This window comes from Lithobates pipiens, unplaced genomic scaffold (genome assembly GCF_037356315.1).
Source record: "Lithobates pipiens isolate NorthernLeopardFrog02 unplaced genomic scaffold, aLitPip1_a1.2 Scaffold_27, whole genome shotgun sequence".
NCBI lineage: Eukaryota > Metazoa > Chordata > Amphibia > Anura > Ranidae > Lithobates > Lithobates pipiens.
In genome coordinates this window covers 121,080,140-121,100,471 of record NW_027507788.1, presented here as the reverse complement: position 1 = coordinate 121,100,471, position 20,332 = coordinate 121,080,140, and the positions used below count along the sequence as shown (strand labels likewise).

Genomic DNA, 20,332 nt, shown 5'->3' with positions numbered 1-20,332 from the left:
AAACAATTGGCGAGAGCACTACGGGAAATACAAACAAAGACATACATACCTACAATTAGGAAAAAAGATGGGGAGGAAGAGTGGGTGCCAGAACAGATTGCTGGTGTGTTTGGCGATTTTTACTCCTCACTGTATAATCTGAACCTGAGGGTATCAGATCAGGCTAAGATAAACGAGTATGTAAGCTCAAGTGAAATGCCGTCTCTGACAAGCACCGCACGGGAGGAGATGGAATCGCCAATCACACTAGATGAGGTACAAAACACGATAAAACAGATAAAAAGTGGGAAAGCACCTGGCCCAGATGGATTCTCAGCCCAGTATTATAAGACGCTTATGCCGGAATTATGCCCATATATGGTTAAATTGTTCAATGAAATAGGAGACATATCGACTTTCCACTCAGATACAGCTAAAGCTACAATTACAGTGATACAGAAAGAAGGTAAAGACCCGAAACAATGTGGAAGCTATAGGCCAATATCTTTACTGAACGCGGATCTGAAAATATTCAGTAAAATATTAGCCTTGAGGATACAACAGTATTTGCCCTCTCTGATTCATCAAGACCAAGTGGGATTTGTCCCAACAAGAGAATCAAGAGACAATACTATCAAGGCCTTAAACTTAATGCATACAGCCAACTCCGCCAAGACCCCCTGCATATTTTTAGGAACAGATGCAGAAAAGGCTTTTGATCGAGTAGGGTGGGGGTTCATGTTCTCGGTACTCCGACATATAAAGTTAGGGGGGAAAATGATAGGCTGGATAGCAAGTTTGTATGAAAAACCTACAGCTCAAGTAAGAGTAAACGGAGTGGTATCTCCATCTTTTCCGATAACAAATGGGACCAGACAGGGATGTCCACTGTCCCCTTTGTTATTCGCGCTGACCCTTGAACCACTGCTATGTAGAGTAAGGCTTAACAGGGATATCCAAGGAGTAACCATAGGAGGAACTCATAATAAAGTGGCAGCATATGCAGATGATATGCTTTTTACAGTGACGAATCCGACTTTTTCGCTCCCAAATCTATTTATTTAAGGAAATTGAGACATACAGTTTACTATCCTACTTTAAAATAAACTGTTCCAAGTCAGAAGCCCTGATGATAGCAGTCCCAGAGAAAATGACGAGATTAATCAAATTAAATTACAAATTTAACTGGATGGATCAAGGCCTGAAATATTTAGAAATAATGATTGCAACAGACCCCAATAAAATATATGAATTAAATTTTGCGCCGGTATTGAAGATGGTACGCGGATGCCTGGAGAGATGGCATAGGGGAATACATTATTCATGAAATTTATATGGGCAGATAAACAACCAAGGATACAGAAGACACTATTAACACTACCGAAGCAATACGGGGGATTGGCAACACCGGACATATATAAATATTATCAGGCAATACATCTAGGCCGACTGTTGGACTGGTGTCGACATGGAGACCAGAAAATATGGGTAAATTTAGAGCAAGCACAATGTAGGGAGCTATTACATAGAGCACCTTGGTGCTATAGAAACCTGACTTCGAATACGAAGTTACATCCTACAATAGGACCCACACTACAGATATGTTACAATCTCTTAGTTAAGAATAAGATATCGACACGGAATTCCCCTCTAGTCCCTATATTAGGTAATCCCCGATTCATACCAGGCATACAGAAAGGACCTTTTGACAAGCTGATTAAAAAAGGCATATATCAAGCCTCGCATTTTATAAAAATAGGCAAATGGCCAACAATGCAGGAGATGATGGATAGAAAAGGTCCCTTTCAATTAGATTTCTGGCAGGCGGCACAACTAGGACATTTTTTAAGTACAGAGATAGCGCCAGAGTTATTAGACCGAGGCTATACGCCATTTGACAAACTCTGTATGGAAAAGGAGCCAATTACGCATGTAATTTCGAAAATGTATGCGTTATTGATTAAACCAGTAGAAAATTTTCAGCTACCCTTCTTTCGGAAGTGGGAAATAGATCTAGGAAGGACTTTTTCCGAGGAGCAGAAGAAAAATATGATACAATCTATTTTTAAAACAGCAACATGTACAAAACTACAAGAAACTAATTATAAAATCATTTCACAGTAGACATGTGCAGAGTAAAATATTTCGTTTCGGAATTTCGTTTTCGTCCGAAAACTTAATTTATTTAGTTACTCCCGAAATTCGTTTTTATTTATTTCGTTTTTCGTTCAAAAATTGCATTCGTCCGAAAATCTACATGAATTACGGTCGAATCTGTCTTGGAAGGCTTATGGTGTCTGTCGAATGTATAAAGAAGATTCGACGGAGCTAACTATATAGCATACTTTAGAACCCTATTAAAGTCTATGGGACTCCAACGTTCAAAATCTAAAGTGCTAATTTTAAAGGCTAATTTGCAAGTTACTGTCCTAAATTCATAACTGCCGACAATTCATAATAGCTGCAAGTGATTTTAAAGGACTTTTTTTCCTGCATAAATGACACTTTGTGCAGGGACAATTCTAAGCACGGGAAACATGCGCCCCTTCACAGGCATACTATAGACAACCCCCCCCTACGAAATTTAAAGGAATATTACACTTTTATTGTTTCACTTTAATCATTATTAAAATCACTGCTCCCGAAAAAACGGCCGTTTTTAAAACTTTTTTTTGCATTGATACATGTCCCCTGGGGCAGGACCCGGGTCCCCAAACACTTTTTAGGACAGTAACTTGCAGAATCTTTTCTCTGTCAAATCTTTTTTCTCTGTCTAATATTTTCTCTATATAATCTTGGACTAATAGAGGTAAGGTTAAGCACATTCGACCACAGGTTCTATAGACACAGATTGTTGTCAGAGTCATGTCGAATCTCCTATTCTATATCGAACTGTTGTAACAATGAAAATGAAAATAAAGCATTTATTTATGTCGGATCTTTCGTTTTTCGGATTTTGTGCTTTCGTTATCGTTTGTCAAAACGAAAGCGAAAATAGCTGAAATTCGGACGAAAATGCATTCGGACGAAAGCGAATGCACATGTCTATTTCACAGTGGTACAGAACACCAGAAAAACTTCAAAAATATTTCCCACATACATCAAGTAAGTGTTGGAGGTGTCAGAAAGAAGTGGGACATTTTCTACATATATTTTGGTCATGCCCAAATATTGAGAAATACTGGAAGGACGTACGAGAGATTATTCAAAAATTCCGTGAAGTAGAAATACGGGAAGACCCAGCAGTATTTCTCTTGCATTTGTCAGGGATCCCGGGAAATATATATAGGAATTCCATCCTGTGTCACTTGGTAAACACAGCCAAGGCATGTATAACACTTAGGTGGAAACAAACACAACCCCCTAGTGTGAGCATGTGGCTGAAGAAAGTTGAGAGACCTAATATGGACAGCTAGGAAAAGAAGAAAAACCTACTTAGAAATATGGACACCATGGAATCTTTATATCTCTTCGGAGGAGGGAAAGAGACAGATTGATGCGATCTAGGGGGGAGGAGGGGGAGATATAGGGGAAGGAGATGAGAACTTCCCCTCTCCGTCTCCCCCTCCCCTTCTTGGTCCGTGGGGGTGTTGAGGGGGGTGGCTTGGGGGGGGGGTTATTTTTGTTTTTTGATGGTTCCTTTTTTTTTTTTTTTTTTTTTTTTGGGGGGGGGGAGAAAAACAGGGACGGAAATAAAGGGGGGGGGGGGATGAGAAATAAGAAGATAACAATAAAACTCTGGCCTGGCTGGGAATAGTACCAACCCAGGACCAGACATAGGGTATGTGGGATCGAATTTGGAGAGAGGAGTTTCCCCGACGTCGTCCCCATACATTATCATCAACTTAGCTTTTTTTTTTCTTGGATTTATATATTACACTATAAGGGAAGCAAGAGGTTAAGGAAATAGAACGAACTGTTATGTTCTTTTTTTTACTATGTATAAATATGGAAATGCGATGTATGATATTCAGACTGCTTATGTAAAATTCCATTCTTGTTTATATGAAAGAAAAAAGGGGGAAAAAATAAAGAAATTAAAACATTTGTTTTTAAAATTTGGATTTCTCCCGCTGAATAGTCACTGCTCCCCTCCTTGACTTCCCTCCCGATTGGCTTTAATACTGTAGCCTCTTGAGTCTGAAGCACTGTTAGTTGAGCCCCCCTTGAGGGCCCAACACTGTTATTTTATCTTGACATTAGATATTTCTCCTGTTTGCTTCGTTCCGTGGATTGCTACAATGACAATTCTCCTGGGTGGCTGATTAATAGCCTTATAAGAAGGGGGGTAGGTTGCGCTATGGAACTTTTAATGTAAAAAGATTTTGTTATTGGTAAGAGCAGCCTCTATTAATTTCTACCCAATGGGTGGAACAGTAAGATGAGAGAAGGGAATAGATATGGCGCTATACCATTCAAAAATCAGAATAAAGGAATGGAAAAAATGTATAAATTTTCCGGCGTGCTGGCAAGTAATTTAAAAACTAGTGAAAAATCAATATAAATGTGAATTAAAGGTAAAAAATGTAAAGGAGTGATACTCTGAAATAATAATCAATCAATCTTAGTAGTGAATACAAAACATAGTATATAAGCCAGTATATTATTCCTTTACATGCAAATACTAAAGTGCTGGTGACTGTGACAAAAGCAGGTGTCTTTGTTTAAATGCACAAAACCGGAATAAATATCTATTCTTAGGTAAGTATTAAGCCATAAATTGACCAAAAAATGAAAAAATAAATAAATAAAAATCAAAAATTAAATGAGTGAAAAATTTGTGGAAAAATATAAATTATAAAAATTTAAATACTATAAAAATTGATTAATAAAAATAGTGCAAACAAAGTGAAGAAAAATGCCGCTAAAAATAAATAATAAAAAATAAAAAGTGAAAAAATATGATGGTAAGTAATAATGGTAAAATAGTCAGTGGTAAAGGTATATAAAAATATAATAAAAAAAACAAATATAAATAAAGTCAAGTGACGAGAAAAGTGATGAAAAAATCTTCTATGGAAGAGAGGTGGAGAGGGTGACTTCAATTTCTGTTCCCAATGCCCTGTGACCACTTATGAATTTTGCTCTCACCAGAGGTATGACCCCATCCGGGGTGGATCAGCCTTCACAGTATTAGCCACTGTGTCGCTTCTTTGATCTGCCTCTGCTGTGGTGCTGGGGGAGGGGGGGTCCTTCGTTCCTCCGTGGGTATGTTGTCCCTCGTATTACATGTGACAGGAAAGAGGACTATCCATAGTGTAGTACGTTTTTACTCTGTCAACCCTGGATAGATAAATATTTGCCTTCTGACTTTGAAAACTCCCTACTGGAACCTTAAAGTGATTGTAAACAATCAAAACAACCCATTTCATTTAAAATAAAAATGAAAGGCAAAACATTTGTGTATAGCTTTAGAAAAAACATTATAAATACCCTTTTGCCCTTTTTTTATAAGTGATCACATTCCCTCTGTTCTCAGCTGTAAATACAAAGTAAATACAAAGAGAACAGGATACTTTGTCATACAAGTACATAGATGGTACAGCAGGCACATGTCCGGAATATGAAATGTTGGGTTTACATATTCTTTAACCTTGGCCCTATATATGTTTCTAGGGATGAGCTTCGTGTTCGAGTCGAACGTACGTTCGACTCGAACATTGGCTGTTCGTGCGTTCGGCGAATTCCGAACGTTTTGGCCGTTCTCGTCAAAATTCGAGTGATGCGCGCGCGGACCACAATGCACTGCGTTGGCGCAGTGCATTGCTGTCCGATGATTGGCCAAGCATGCACTGTGACCCCGCATGCTTGGCCAATCGCAGCGCCGGCAGCGAGGAGAGCCATGATTGGCCACAGGCAGGATGCCTGTGGCCAATCATAGCTCAGACTGTGTAGTGCACGCCCTACACTATATAAGGCCTCCTGTAGTGTGTTACTTTGCATCTGAAGCAGTGGGTGTTCTGTGTACCTTCAACACAGTACACACCAATCGTTTTTGGCTGATTTCCTATCTTGCTGCTGTGTAGTGGTTGTTGTCTGTGCCCTGACTGCAGTATACACCACTATATTCACCTCACCTATATAGCTAGTGATCTAGCTTTAACCACTTAACAACTGCCCATTGCCGATTAACGGCTTCAGGGCGGTTGTTTAACTCAGAGAGGCCGTTAATTAACGGCCTCCCAGAATTCTGCTCTCGCGTGCCCCGAGGTGTGCGCACTCGAGAGCATCCGTGACCGCCGGGTCCATAGGACCCGGCGCATCACGGTAAACGGCCGCTCATAGCGGCCGTTTACCACGTGATTGCTCCATCAAATGACGGAGTGATCACTTGGAAACAAACCGGCGTCATGTTATGACGCCTGTTCCTCCCTCCCCTTTCTGTACCGATCGGTACAGCGGAGGGGAAAGAGATCGGTGTCAGCAGCGATGTGGGCTGCATCTGCAGTGCCCACATCGCTGCTCACCGAATTTAACCCCTCAATTCCCTGCCAATACTCTGCAATACCAGTGCATACTCTGCAGTACCCTGCCATTACTCTGCAGTACCCCTCCATTACTCTGCAGTACCCCGCCATTACTCTGCAGTGCAGTACCCCGCCATTACTCTGCAGTGCAGTACCCTGCCATTACTCTGCAGTACCCCGCCATTACTCTGCAGTGCAGTACCCCGCCATTACTCTGCAGTGCAGTACCCTGCCATTACTCTGCAGTGCAGTACCCCGCCATTACTCTGCAGTGCAGTACCCTGCCATTACTCTGCAGTGCAGTACCCTGCCATTACTCTGCAGTGCAGTACCCTGACATTACTCTGCAGTGCAGTACCCTGCCATTACTCTGCAGTGCAGTACCCTGCCATTACTCTGCAGTGCAGTACCCTGACATTACTCTGCAGTACCCTGCCATTACTCTGCAGTACCCCGCCATTACTCTGCAGTACCCCCCATTACTCTGCAGTACCCCCCAATACTCTGCAGTACCCGCCATTACTCTGCAGTACCCCCAATACTCTGCAGTACCCTACTATTACTCTGTAGTACCCCGCCAATACCCCGCCAATACTCTGTAATACCCTGCCATAAATTGCCATACCCAGCCATACTCAGAGATACCCAGCCATACTCGGTGATACCCTGAAGTACCCAGCCATAGACGCCCCCCATCCCTCACCGCCCTCCGGTGCTTCTACCAACTCGCCAGTACGATCAAAGCCAGAATCTTTTTTTTAATTTTTTAATTTTTTATTTCAGGCTTCCCAGCCTAGAGGTGAGATGTGGGGTCATATTGACCCCCCAGATTTCACTGTAAAGAGGACCTGTCACCCCATATTCCTATTACAAGGGATGTTTACATTTCTTGTAATAGGAATAAAAGTGATCAAAAATATATTTTTGGGAAAAAAAATGTCAAACTAAAATAAATAAAGTAAAATGAACAATAAAAAAATAAAATAAAAATTAAAGCGCTCATGTCCCCATGTGCTCGCATGTGCCACACATGTGAGGTATCGCCGAGAATGTTAGAGCGAGAGCAATAATTCTAGTCCTAGACCTCCTCTGCAACTCAAAACATGTAACCAGTAAAAAAATATTTAAAGCGTCGCCTATGGGGATTTTTTAAGTAGCGACGTTTGGCGCCATTCCACGGGCATGTGCAATTTTGAAGAGTGACATGTTTGATATCTATTTACTCAGCATAACTTCATCTTTCACTTTATGCAAACATTGGGCTAACAAGTGGTTAATAATAGAGCTTGCAGTCAGTAGTGTTAGTGCGTGCTGTCTGCGTGCTCTGTACCCAGTACATACCGCTATAATATAGGGCAGGCCCCTACTTTCAAACATCCAACTTACAAACATCTCCTACTTGCAAACGCAAGGAGACAGCAGCAAGTGAGATGAAAAAAGATGGACGACAAAACAAATTATACAGGGGTGATAACCCTTCCCTATGTTTTCCAAAAAGCTTAAAGATATTTTTTTTGACTGGAGCTACACTTTAAAAATGTACCGGTTGAAAATGACAAACAGATTCAACTTAACACAACAAACCTACACAGTCCCTGTCTTGTTTGCACCGCCTGTATACTGCTGTTCTGAGTATATAGGGCCTGGGGGCCACACGCATTTCCTTTTTTTAATATGGGTACGGGGCTCCCCTTAATATGTGTACAAGACCCAAATAGGCTGGTAATGGGCAGGGAGGGCTACCCATGCCATTTTTCTGAATGATTTTCAACCATATTGCAGGAACCAGATATAACATTAAAACCGCAAGCAGTTTTAAATGGTGTTATTTCCGTTTAATGTCATTTTGTGCAGGGACTGTTCTAAACATGGGAAACACGTGGCACTTCACAGGCATACTATAGACACCCCCCAGGCACCATATTTAAAGGAATATTTCACTTTTTTTTTTCACTTTAATCGTCATTAAAATCAGTGCTCCCGCCAAAACGGTAGTTTTTAAAACTTTTTTTTGCAGTGACCCATGTCCCCTGAGGCAGGAGGCAGGTCGCCAAACCCTTTTTAGCACACTATCTTGCATATTAGCCGTTAAAATTAGCATTTTCCAATTCGAACGTTCGAGTCCCATAGACTTCAATGGGGTTCTAACGTTCGTACCGAACGCGGGGGTCGTTCGCAAGTTCTGGTGCGAACCGAACCGGGGGGTGTTCGGCTCATCCCTATATGTCTCCTATTTGCACACTTCCCCCCTTCTTCCTTTCCTTCACGGAACTTGTTGGATCCCTACTAATCCCCGACCTGTGGCTAGGGTGGGCCAATCAAATGCCGCTGATCTGTCATCCTTTCTCTTTTTTCTGAATCTTACTTATTGTTGATACTGTCACTAGGTTCAACATTTAAACCCATACTGCTGGCTGTTTACTTTTGTACATTTCCCTCTATGTGGAGAATTCTGGTATTTTACTTATATACAGCTTTGTATGAGATGACGTATGCAAAACATACTAAAATACTTGAATGTTAAAAAAGCTATGTTACAGACAAATGTCTATAAGAGCTCACTGCACAGGTTTGTCTAGCTCCAAAGAAGATTTTGCCCCAGGAGGTAAACAAAGGAGCATGTTAAAAAGCAAATATCATGCTGAAATAGATAAGCAGCTAGAGGGAGTTTCTTGGTAAGTTTCAGTTTGAGGGCAAGGCAGGGTAGACAAATATAGTTATATTTTTATTTTTTTTATGAACATAAACATAACTCTTTTTGCACACTCTCCTCATCTGGGCAGGGATGCTTTGCATCAAACAAAAACATTCCTACTCTAAAAGACACCACATTTAGTGCATTTAGTGGTCCCTTAAAATTATTATGTTCTGCCCTGGCTTCATATTCAATTGAAACCAGCATAAGCTTTCTACCCAGGTATAAAGACAGAGCTAACAAATGTCATTTCCTTATGGACTTACGCTTGCTATTTTCTATGCAACATGTGGTTCGCTAGACTGTATTTCACTGTTTAATACTGTACTTGTACATAATGTCACGCTACCATTTTAGGTTTCCTTCCTTATAATGAAATTCCAATTAAACCTTACATATCGCAAACTATAGGCTGGTCATATTGTCTTCCCCCTTATGACACAGTTTGTTCCCGGATGGGGTGTCCGGGGGTGTTGGACAATACCATGTACCAGATAAATGACATTATATACTATATCTAAGTTCAAATATGTTTGATATTTTTACTCTATCTTGTACTTATTTTAACAACTCATCGTACTATGTTCTACTATAACAGATAATGTTCAATCTTACTATTCACGTATTGTTTGGGGAAAAGACTTCAATAAAAATGTATTGATTAAAATAATAATAGTAATTATTGTGTTCCACTGATTCTATCAGGGTTGTCCTTATAATGAGGCAACCTGAGACTTTTGTCTCAGGTCGCACTTTGGTCATGTAGGGGGTAACTAACCTGAGTAGTATGTTGGTTGTGCTTTTGTGCACAGGTTATACTTGCCTGCCACCCCCTTCATTAGTACAGTAAAGCGGTTCATGTCCCCTTCCCCTGTACTGAATTCCAGCTGATAGACTGCACAGCGGTCACAGTCAGATTAGCAGACAGTTTGCAGTCCATCCTGCCATAGTGGCTGCTAAGCTGAGCATGCACAGTGTGTACTTACCACCCTGTAGATGGTACTGAGACAGAATACAAGGTTCTGGAGTCCAGTAGCTCTGCTGGATGCGTGCACATGCACAGAAGGTACTAGAGAAGGTGACCTACGTTCAGCCAGATATGGCTTAATAAAGTCTCTGGTCCTGGAATGCATAATAAGGGGAACATAAAGCTGGAGACCATATGCCTTGGTGAGTTAACTCCTTCACCAGAGGTGGGCAGCACTGGCAAGAGGGTGGAAGGAAATGCACAGGTGAACAGAGTTGGAAGAGAGTGTCAAGAGATGCAGAGGTAAGCAACATTGGCAGAGGATGGTAAGGGGTGCAGTAGAGTGCAGTGTTGGAAGAGGGTGTAAAAGGGTGTAAAGGTGAGCAGCATTAGAAGAGGATATCAGGGAATTAAGAAGGTAAGCACTGTTCTAAAAGGGTGACAGAGGGGTGAATCCTGGTGCTGCGTGCTTGCAGTGTATCAGAAGCTAGGTTTTGGAATGTCAGTAAAGCATGAGTGACCCTCTCCACTTGTGGCAAACAGTGATTGCATAGATAACTGGCCCAGCACAATGTCAGCGGAGTCAGTGGCAGCATGGGTGAGTGGATGAGACCTACATTGAATGACACAAACTATTCACATTATGTAATCTGCAGGTGGACAAATGTGTCACCTGCAGTCAGTGACGTCGCTGGGGGGTGGCTTCTGGGGCTGTAGCCCCAAATCTGGGGCCCATAGTCCAGAGGCTCTTACCAGGTGCAGCAGTGCCATACTCCGGGGCTGGACTGGCCTACCAGGATACCGGGAAATTTCCTGGTATCCTGCCTGAACTGGGGCAGCTTTGAGGGCAGTGGCGCCCGTAAAAAATATGGCTTTTGGGCCAGGCTGACATTTCAACTGCGCATGCGCCATGGCCGCTTGGAAAGCCCATTCATGCTCAGCCTTTTTTCGGGCAGGCAGGGGCATGCTTAGTGACGTAATGGCACCGGGCGGCGCCATTTTTAAATCTAAGGCAGCAGTGGTAGTGGAGTGTGGGGTCTCGGCGGTGGTACGCCATCACAGCCCTGTAAGACCCCCCTACAGCCCCTGACCACCTCCTGTTATTGCTCTTGTGTATCATGTCTGCAGTCTCTGCATCTCCTGTATCATGTCTATAGCCTCTGCATATCCTGTACTATGCCTGCAGCCTTTGAATCTCCTGTATAGGGATGAGCCGAACACCCCCCGGTTCGGTTTGCATCAGAACTTTTGAATGGACCGAAAATTCGTACGAACTTTAGAACCTCATTGAATTCTATGGGACTCGAACGTTCTAAATAAAAAGTGCTAATTTTAATGGCTAATATGCAAGATATTGTCCTAAAAAGGGTTTAGGGACCTGGCTCCTGCCCCAGGGGACATGGGTCAATGCCTAAAATGTTTTTAAAAATGGCAGTTTTTTCGGGAGCACTGATTATAATGATGATTAAAGTGAAAAAAAATGTGAAATATTCCTTAAAATATCGTGCCTGGGGGGTGTCTATGGTATGCATGTGAAGTGCCACGTGTTTCCCGTGTTTAGAACAGTCCCTGCACAAAATGACATTTAACGGAAAAAAGTTATTTAAAACTGCTTGCGGTTTTAATGTAATATCTGGTTCCAGCAATATGGATGAAAATCATTGAGAAAAATGGCATGGGTAGCCCCCCCTGGCCATTACCAGCCCCTTTGGGTCTTGTACGGATATTAAGGGGAACCCCGTACCCAATCCATATTAAAAAAAGGAAAGGTGTGGCCCCCAGGCCCTATATACTCAGAACAGCAGTATACAGGCGGTGCAAACAAGACAGGGACTGTGTAGGTTTGTTGTGTTAAGTAGAATCTGTTTGTAATTTTCAACTGGTATATTTTTAAAGTGTAGCTCCAGTCAAAAAATAAATTTTTAAGCTTTTTGGAAAACATAGGGAAGGGTTATCACCCCTGTATAATTTGTTTTGCCATCCATCTTTTTTCATCTCACTTCCTGTTGTCTCCTTCTGTTTGTAAGTATGAGACGTTTGTAAGTTGGATGTTTGAAAGTAGGGGCCTGCCCTATATGCTCTGCAGAAATGGCGGAACAAGGTGTTGGTGTTGCCACTACATTGTAAGCCCTCAAAGTGACTCTTGGTGGGTGCTGGAGTGCCCTGCTGTGAAGGATTATATCAACAATTATAATTACATGCCATTGTTGAACAGTGGTAGAAAAATTGGGCCTTTGGTGGTTGTGGTGCTGGTGGTGCTGGTGCCACAACACTATAAGTCCTCACAGTTACTCTCGGTGGGCACAGGAATGTGCCCTGCTGTGAAATATTATATCAAGAATTGTAATTACATGCCCCTGTTAAACAGGGGCTGAAAAATTGGGCCTTAGGCACTGGTGCTGGTGCCACGACACTGCAACCTCTCCCATATACTCTAGTTGTAGTGCAGGAATGAGCCCTGCTGCAAAGCATTGCATAAAAAATTGTAATTAAACGCCCCTGTTAAACAGGGGCAGAAAAATTGGGCCTTAGGCACTGGTGCTGGTGCCACGACACTGCAACCTCTACCATATACTCTAGTTGTAGTGCAGGAATGAGCCCTGCTGCAAAGCATTGCATCAAAAATTGTAATTAAACGCCCCTGTTAAACAGGGGCAGAAAAATTGGGCCTTAGGCACTGGTGCTGGTGCCACGACACTGCAACCTCTACCATATACTCTAGTTGTAGTGCAGGAATGAGCCCTGCTGCAAAGCATTGCATCAAAAATTGTAATTAAACGCCCCTGTTAAACAGGGGCTGAAAAATTGGGCTGGTGGCATCACCCAGAACCAAAAATGTTCTTCCAAGATATCAGAGGAGGAGGAAGAGGATAGACAATCAACATAACAGGACAGTCACTCAGCATCAGCATAGGCAGTCTTGAAGGGAAGTGATATTTCCCAAAAAATTATTCGATTATATCAGCTTCAGGTGCTTGGTAGCTGTGGGTGATCCAAGACTGATTCATCTTTATGAAGGTCAGTCGATCAACCGAGTCGGTGGACAGACACACCCTGTGATCGGTAACAAAGCCACCAGCAGCACTGAAGGTGCGTTCTAAAAGAACGCTGGATGCAGGACAGGCCAGTAGCTCAATTGCATACTGTGCAAGCTCTAGCCAGTGATCCATCCTCAAGACCCAGTAAGCCAGAGGATTTTCAGTGGGAAAGGTGTCCAAGTCTGACCTTGCCCCTAGGTATTCCTGCACCATGTAAATCAGACGCTGGCGATGGTTGCTGGAACCGATCATACCTTGGGGCTGCGAAATAAAAAAATTGTCTGAATGCATTGGTCAGACGGCCACCTTCTCCACCACTCCTTCTGACCGATACCTCAGCAACACGTTGTCCAGGACCAGGAGTTTGTAACCTCCCAGTCTCTAGGAACGCGTTGCACAGACCTTTCTGCAAGGCCTCATGGAGATGTCTCATCCTCTGCTCCCTCTGCGACGGCAAGATAAGGTCGGCAACCTTACCCTTGTACCGTGGATCAAGGAGAGTGGCCAACCAGTAATCCTTCCGCAGGCTTTGCAGGATCAGGGAGGCCATGCAGAGTAGGTTAGCTGAGGCATTCGGTCCGGAGTCCTCTGGGTCACTAAGGACAACATGATCCGCAGCTACCTCCTCCCAGTCACGTACAAGTCCAGGGGTTTCTTGGGACTGTAAATCATCCCTACAAGACTGCTGCTGCTGCTGATCCTGAGTGCCAGCCTCCACCTCCATGCTGACACAAACCTCCTCCTCCTCCTCCTCCTCCTCGTCCTGTGTGATGGGTGGGACAGCAGGAACACTGTCTGGATAAAGGGGGCCTTGAGAGGCAAGGAAGTCCTCCTCTTCCTGCCTCTGTTCTGCCTCAAAAGCCCTGTCCATTATTCCACCCAGCGTATGCTCCAACAGGTGGACAAGAGGTACAGAGTCACTGATGCATGCACTGTCACTGCTCACCATCCTTGTGGCCTCCTCAAACGGTGACAGGACAGTGCATGCATCCCTGATCATGCCCCACTTGCGTGGTGAGAAAAAACCAAGCTCCCCTGACCCTGTCCTGGTGCCGTAGTCGCACAGGTACTCATTGATGGCCCTCTGCTGCGTGTGCAGCCGCTGCAGCATGGCCAACGTTGAGTTCCACCTGGTGGGCATGTCGCATATAAGGCAGTTCTTGAGCAGGTTCAATTCCTTTTGGAGCTCAGCCAGCCGAGCACAGGCATTAAATGATCGGCGGAAATGCACACAGACTTTCCTGGCCTGCTTCAGGACATCCTGTAAGCCCGGGTACCTGCCCAAGAACCGCTGCACCACCAGGGTAAGGACGTGAGCCACACAGGGCACATGGGTCAGTTGTCCCTGTCGGAGGGCAGAGAGGAGGTTGGTGCCATTGTCGCAAACCACCAATCCTGGCTTAAGATGGCGTGGCGTCAACCACCTCTCGGCCTGCCCCTGCAGAGCTGACAAAATATCTGCCCAGTGTGGCTCCTGTCCCCCCAAAAAAACAGCGCAAGCACGGCATGGCATCGTTTTGCGTGCGTACTTGCGTAGCCCCTTGAACTCCTACGGAGCACCGCTGATTCTGAGGACAGAGCACTGGAAGAGGCCATGGAGGAAGAAGAAGAGGAGGGGGTGGAGGAGAGAGGTGTGTCTCAACCAGTAGTAGCATTTTGGAGGCGTGGTGGCGGAACAACCTCCAACACTACTGCACCTTGTCCTGCATCCTTCCCAGCTGCCAGAAGAGTGACCCAATGGGCCGTGAAAGACAGGTAACATCCCTGTCCATGCCTGCTGGACCATGAGTCAGCGGTAATATGCACCTTACCGCTGACCGCCCTGTCCAGCGAGGCAAGGACATTGCCTTCCACATGCTGTTAGAGAGCCGGAATCACCTTCCGTGAGAAAAAGTGGCGTTCGGGGATCTGCCACTATGGAACATTGTACAAACTCACAGAAGGGGGCCGAGTCTACCAACTGAAAAGGCAGCAGTTGAAGTGCTAGCAATTTAGCCAAGCTAGCATTCAACCACTGGGCATATGGATGGCTGGGAGTGAACTTCTTTCGACGGTCCAGCAGCTGGGGCAGGGAAATTTGCCTGCTATAATCGGACGTTGATGTACTGCTAGCAGAGTGCCCGGAAGCACTTGGCTGTGACACACCTAAATCTACACCTTCATTCCTCTCAGAGCAGGTTTCAGAGAGGACTGAAGGTCTAGTGGGGTTGGAGATCCCAGCTGATGAGGAGCAAGGAGAGGTCTGCTTTGTTCTTTGGTGTGGGTCTTTGAGGTACGCTTGCCAACGAGCTGCATGGCAGGTCAACATATGTCTGGTCAAGCATGTGGTGCCCAAGCGGCTGATGTTTTGGCCACGCGAGATACGCTTCAGACATGTTGCAAATAGCAGCGATGCGATCTGATGCACTCGTTTAAAAAAGGCCCACACCAAAGAACTTTTAGAATAACGCGCAGAGGCAGTGCCCTGCACAGGCGGAGCTCTGCGGTGTGATTCAGTCGGTGTGCTGCCCCTAAGCTGGCCCCCGGAGAGCATCCTGCCTCATTGGAGATGTGCCTCCTCCTTTCTCCTACCAGGCACCCAGTCAGAGTCAGTGCCCTCATCATCCCCTCCCTCTTCATCGCTTGAGCAAACCTGGCAGTATGCTGCAGCTTGTGGAACATGACTGCCAGATTGCTGTCCTTCTTGAGCATCCCCTCTCTCTGCACTAATGCTACTGCCTTCCTCTAGCTGAGTATCATCATCAGAGCGTACAAAACACTGGGCATCCTCCTGGAGCATGTACCCAACACTGTGCTCAAAGAGTTCAGGGGACTCCTCAGGAGGATGTGGTGGGTCTAGGGAAGGAGTCACTGATGGTGACATTGAGACGAGGGAAGACGATGCGTTGGCAGCTGCTTTGCTAGTACCCTGAGCCTGGGTGAGAGAGGATGAGGAGGATGAAGAGGGCTTGGTCATCCACTCTACCAAGTCTTCGGCTGCCAAAAATAAGGACAAGCGTGTCCCATGGCCACGTGCTGATGACGATGCACCTCGTCCACGACCAGCACTGTTGTCTCTAGACACAGAGCCTGCTTGCCCTCTTTTATCGGCTCGTGCCTGTCTGCCTCTCCTTGTTGGCCTTCCAGACATGATAATGGCCTGAAGGGAGATGGGAAAACCAGCAATTGGGTAGTGTATATTGTGCTGGAGGCACACAACACCCACTAACTCCTGCAGATGGCAGATGGCTCAATTAGAGAAGAGCTATATAGGTGGATAATGGTGTATACTGCGGTCAGGGCACGCAGACAACACCCACAAACTCCTACAGCTGACTGAAAGCTGAATTACAGAAGAGCAATATAGCTAGCTATATAGGTGGATAATGGTGTATACTGCGGTCAGGGAACGCAGACAACACCCACAAACTCCTACAACTGACTGAAAGCTCAATTACAGAAGAGCAATATAGCTAGCTATATAGGTGGATAATGGTGTATACTGCGGTCAGGGCACACAGACAACACCCACAAACTCCTGCAGATGGCTGAAAGCTCAATTACAGAAGAGCAAGAACGCTAAATCGGTCGATAACGAACGGTGTTGAAGGTACACAGAGAACACCCACTAACTCCTACAGACGCCAACACACTACACAAGGCCGCCGCACTGGTGGCCTTATATAGTGTGGGGCGTGTACTACACAGCCTGAGCTATGATTGGCCACAGGCATCCTGCCTGTGGCCAATCATGGCTCTCTTCGCTGCCGGCGCTGTGATTGGCCAAGCATGCGGGGTCACAGTGAATGCTTGGCCAATCATGAGCCAGCAATGCACTGCAATGGCGCAGTGCATTGTGGGCCCTGAGCGCCACACGAATTTGTTGTGAACGGCCCATAACGTTCGGTATTCGCCAGACGTGCGAACAGCCGATGTTCGAGTCAAACGTATGTTCGTCTCGAACACCAAGCTCATCCCTACTCCTGTACCATGCCTGCAGCCTTTGAATCTCCTGTATCATGCCCACAGCCTTTGTGTCTCCTGCATCATGCCGGCAAACTGTGACATCTCCTATATATAAAGGGATCTCACAAAAGTGAGTACACCCTTCACATTTTTGTAAATATTTTATTATATATTTTCATGTGACAACACTGAAGAAATGACACTTTGCTACAATGTAAAGTAGTGAGTCTACAGCTTGTATAACAGTATATATTTGCTGTCCCCACAAAATAACTCAACACTCATACATTAGTGAATCAAAGAGTTATCAAAGCACCAACACAGGATGGAACTGTGGGAGATATGATAGCGCAGTGCCGCGTCAATTGGTCAAATATTGTTAGTGAAAAAATTGACTTTCTAGGCACCAATCGTAAGAAATATACAATACATTTTTATTAACAATTAATACATAGAAATGTTCTTATAAAAAAACACATTAAAATACTGCAGTATTGCTACAGTGGCAGCTAGACCTCTCCAATATTGGTGGTCATAGATGTCAAAAACATGTCATGATAGAGATGTATGGCTAGACTATTATAATGTAACAATAAAATAAGCTCTACATGTTTCACGAAAATCGCTTCTTCAGGAGCTTTGTATATATTCTAAGGAGAGAAAAAGACAGTCAATAAATATATCCCAATAAAACTATACAGTATCTCACAAAAGTGACATTTCTGTACATTTCTCACATTTTATTATATCTTTTCATGTGACAACACTGAAGAAATTACACTTTTCAACAATGTAATGTAGTGAGTGTACAGCTTGTATAACAGTGTAATATTGCTATCCACTCAAAATAACTAAACACACAGCCATTAATGTTTAAACCACTGGCAACAAAAGAGAGTACACACTAAGTGAAAATGTCCAAATTGGGCCCAAAGTGTCAATATTGTGTGGTCACCATTATTTTCCAGCACTGCCTTAACCGTCTTAGGCATGACACCAGAGCTTCACAGGTTGCTACTGGAGTCCTCTTCCACTCCTCCATGATGACATTACAGAGCTGGTGGAAGTTAGAGACCTTGCGCTCCTCCACCCTCTTTTTGAGGATGCCCCACAGATGCTCAATAGGGTTTAGGTCTAGTGACATGCTTGGCCAGTCCATCACCTTTACCCTCATCTTCTTTAGCAGGGCAGTGGTTGTCTTGGAGGTGTGCTTGGGGTGGTTGTCATGTTGGAATACTGCCCTGTGGCCCAGTCTCTGAAGGGAGGGGATCATGCTCTGCTTCAGTATGTCACAGTACATGTTGGCATTCATGGTTCCCTTAATGAACTGTAGCTCCCCAGGGCTGGAGCACTCATGCAGCCCCAGACCATGACACTCCCACCACTATGCTTAACTGTAGGCAAGACACTAGACGCTACGCACGCTTGACACCATTTGAACCAAATATGTTTATCTTGGTCTCATCAGACCACAGGACATGGTTCCAGTAATCCATGTCCTTGGTCTCCTTGTCTTCAGAAAACTGTTTTCTGGCTTTCTTGTGCATCATCTTTTCCTTCTGGGATGACAGCCTTGCAGACCAATTTGATGCAGTGTGCGGTATATGGTCTAAGCAATGACAGGCTGACCTCCCCACCCCTTCAACCTCTGCAGCAACACTAGCAGCACTCATTGTCTATTTTCCAAAGACAACCTCTGGATATGACACTGAGCACATGCACTCAACTTCTTTGGTTGACCATGGCGAGGCCTGTTTTGAGTGGAACCTGTCCTGTTAAACTGCTGTATGGTCTTGGCGACCATGCTGCAGTTCAGTTTCAGGGTCTTGGTAATCTTCTTATAGCCTAGGCCATCTTTATGTAGAGCAACAGTTCTTTTTTTCAGATCCTCAGAGAGTTCTTTGCCAGGAGGTGCCACATTGAACTTCCAGTGACCAGTCTGAGAGAGTGAGAGTGATAACACCAAATTTAACACACCTGCTCCTCATTCACACCTGAGACAATGTAGCACTAATGAGTCACATGACAACTGGGAGGAAAATTTCTAATTGGGCCCAATTTGGACATTTTCACTTAAGGGTGTACTCACTTTTGTTGCCAGCAGTCTAGACATTAATGGCTGTATGTTGAGTTATTTTGAGGGGACAGCAAATTTACACTGTTATACAAGCTGTGCACTCACTAGATTACTGTCAGGTCACCTGAGACCAGGTGACAGATGCACTCCATAGGAGTCGGAAGTGCACCACTAAGGTAGTGGACCTTAGGACTGACTGCTGCAAATTGTACCCAGGGAGATTTAGGATTCAGGTCTACTGGATCCCTAACACAGTTCCAAGTGGGAGCTAGAGCATAGATTCTCCATGGCGCAGAGTTTAAGAGTCAGCAGGTGTTCACCAGAGCCTCCAGTGGCAAGGATGGACTTCGCTGCAGTCTGGCTCCAGGCCACGACCCCTAGGGTCTCACAGCTCACGGTAGACTACAGGAGAAGGAAACGGCAGGCTGGAACAACAAGGATAGTAAGGGGATACGGCAGAGGTCAGGGCAACTAGCAGGGATGGTCAGGGACACGCCAAAAGGTCAAAGTCACAAGCAGACAGGAATCGTCGAGAACATGCCAAGGTCGGTAACAGAGACAAACTTAGCGCACACCGGAAGCAGGAAACAGGAAGCCAAACACACAGTGAATACACAATGGTTGATCAGCACCACTGGCTTGCAGTGCACAGGTTAATATAGGTTCCCTGATAGGGCCTGTGGTGGAGCCATGCTTAGAGGACAGGTTATAAAAACCACCAGGTGGAAGTAGCTGGCCTCTTAGTCTGAACACATGAGGAGAGATAAGCAAACAGAGGAAGATTACTGCATAACCATGACAATTACATTTTAGAAAAGTGTAATTTCTTCAGTGTTGTAACACTTCCTGTATTTACCGTTTTGTACAGTTAAATTGTGCAATGATGTGAATGTACAGTATGTAAAATGCTGCTTAATTCTCTGCACCATAGAAATGCCTGCTGGAAGGGTGCCATTTTACATTTTGCCTAAAGTAGTAAAAAATCTAAGAACCCCCCCCCCCGTGGCTCCTATTATTTCAATGCAACCTACAGACAAATTTGACAAAATTCAAGCAGTATACAGTTCCTTTAAAAAGTATTCATACCCGTTGATATTTTCTACATTTTGTCATGTTACAACCAAAAATTGGGATTTTATGTGGTAGACCAACACAAAGTGGCTC

The 20,332-nt window shown here is 44.5% G+C and overlaps 1 long non-coding RNA gene across 1 annotated transcript in view; it reads left to right on the top strand.

The window, feature by feature from the left end:
* Window positions 1-20,332, top strand: part of LOC143933219 (uncharacterized) — a 120,801-nt gene that overhangs the window by 90,848 nt on the left and 9,621 nt on the right. The gene's annotated exons all lie outside the window — the stretch shown is intronic.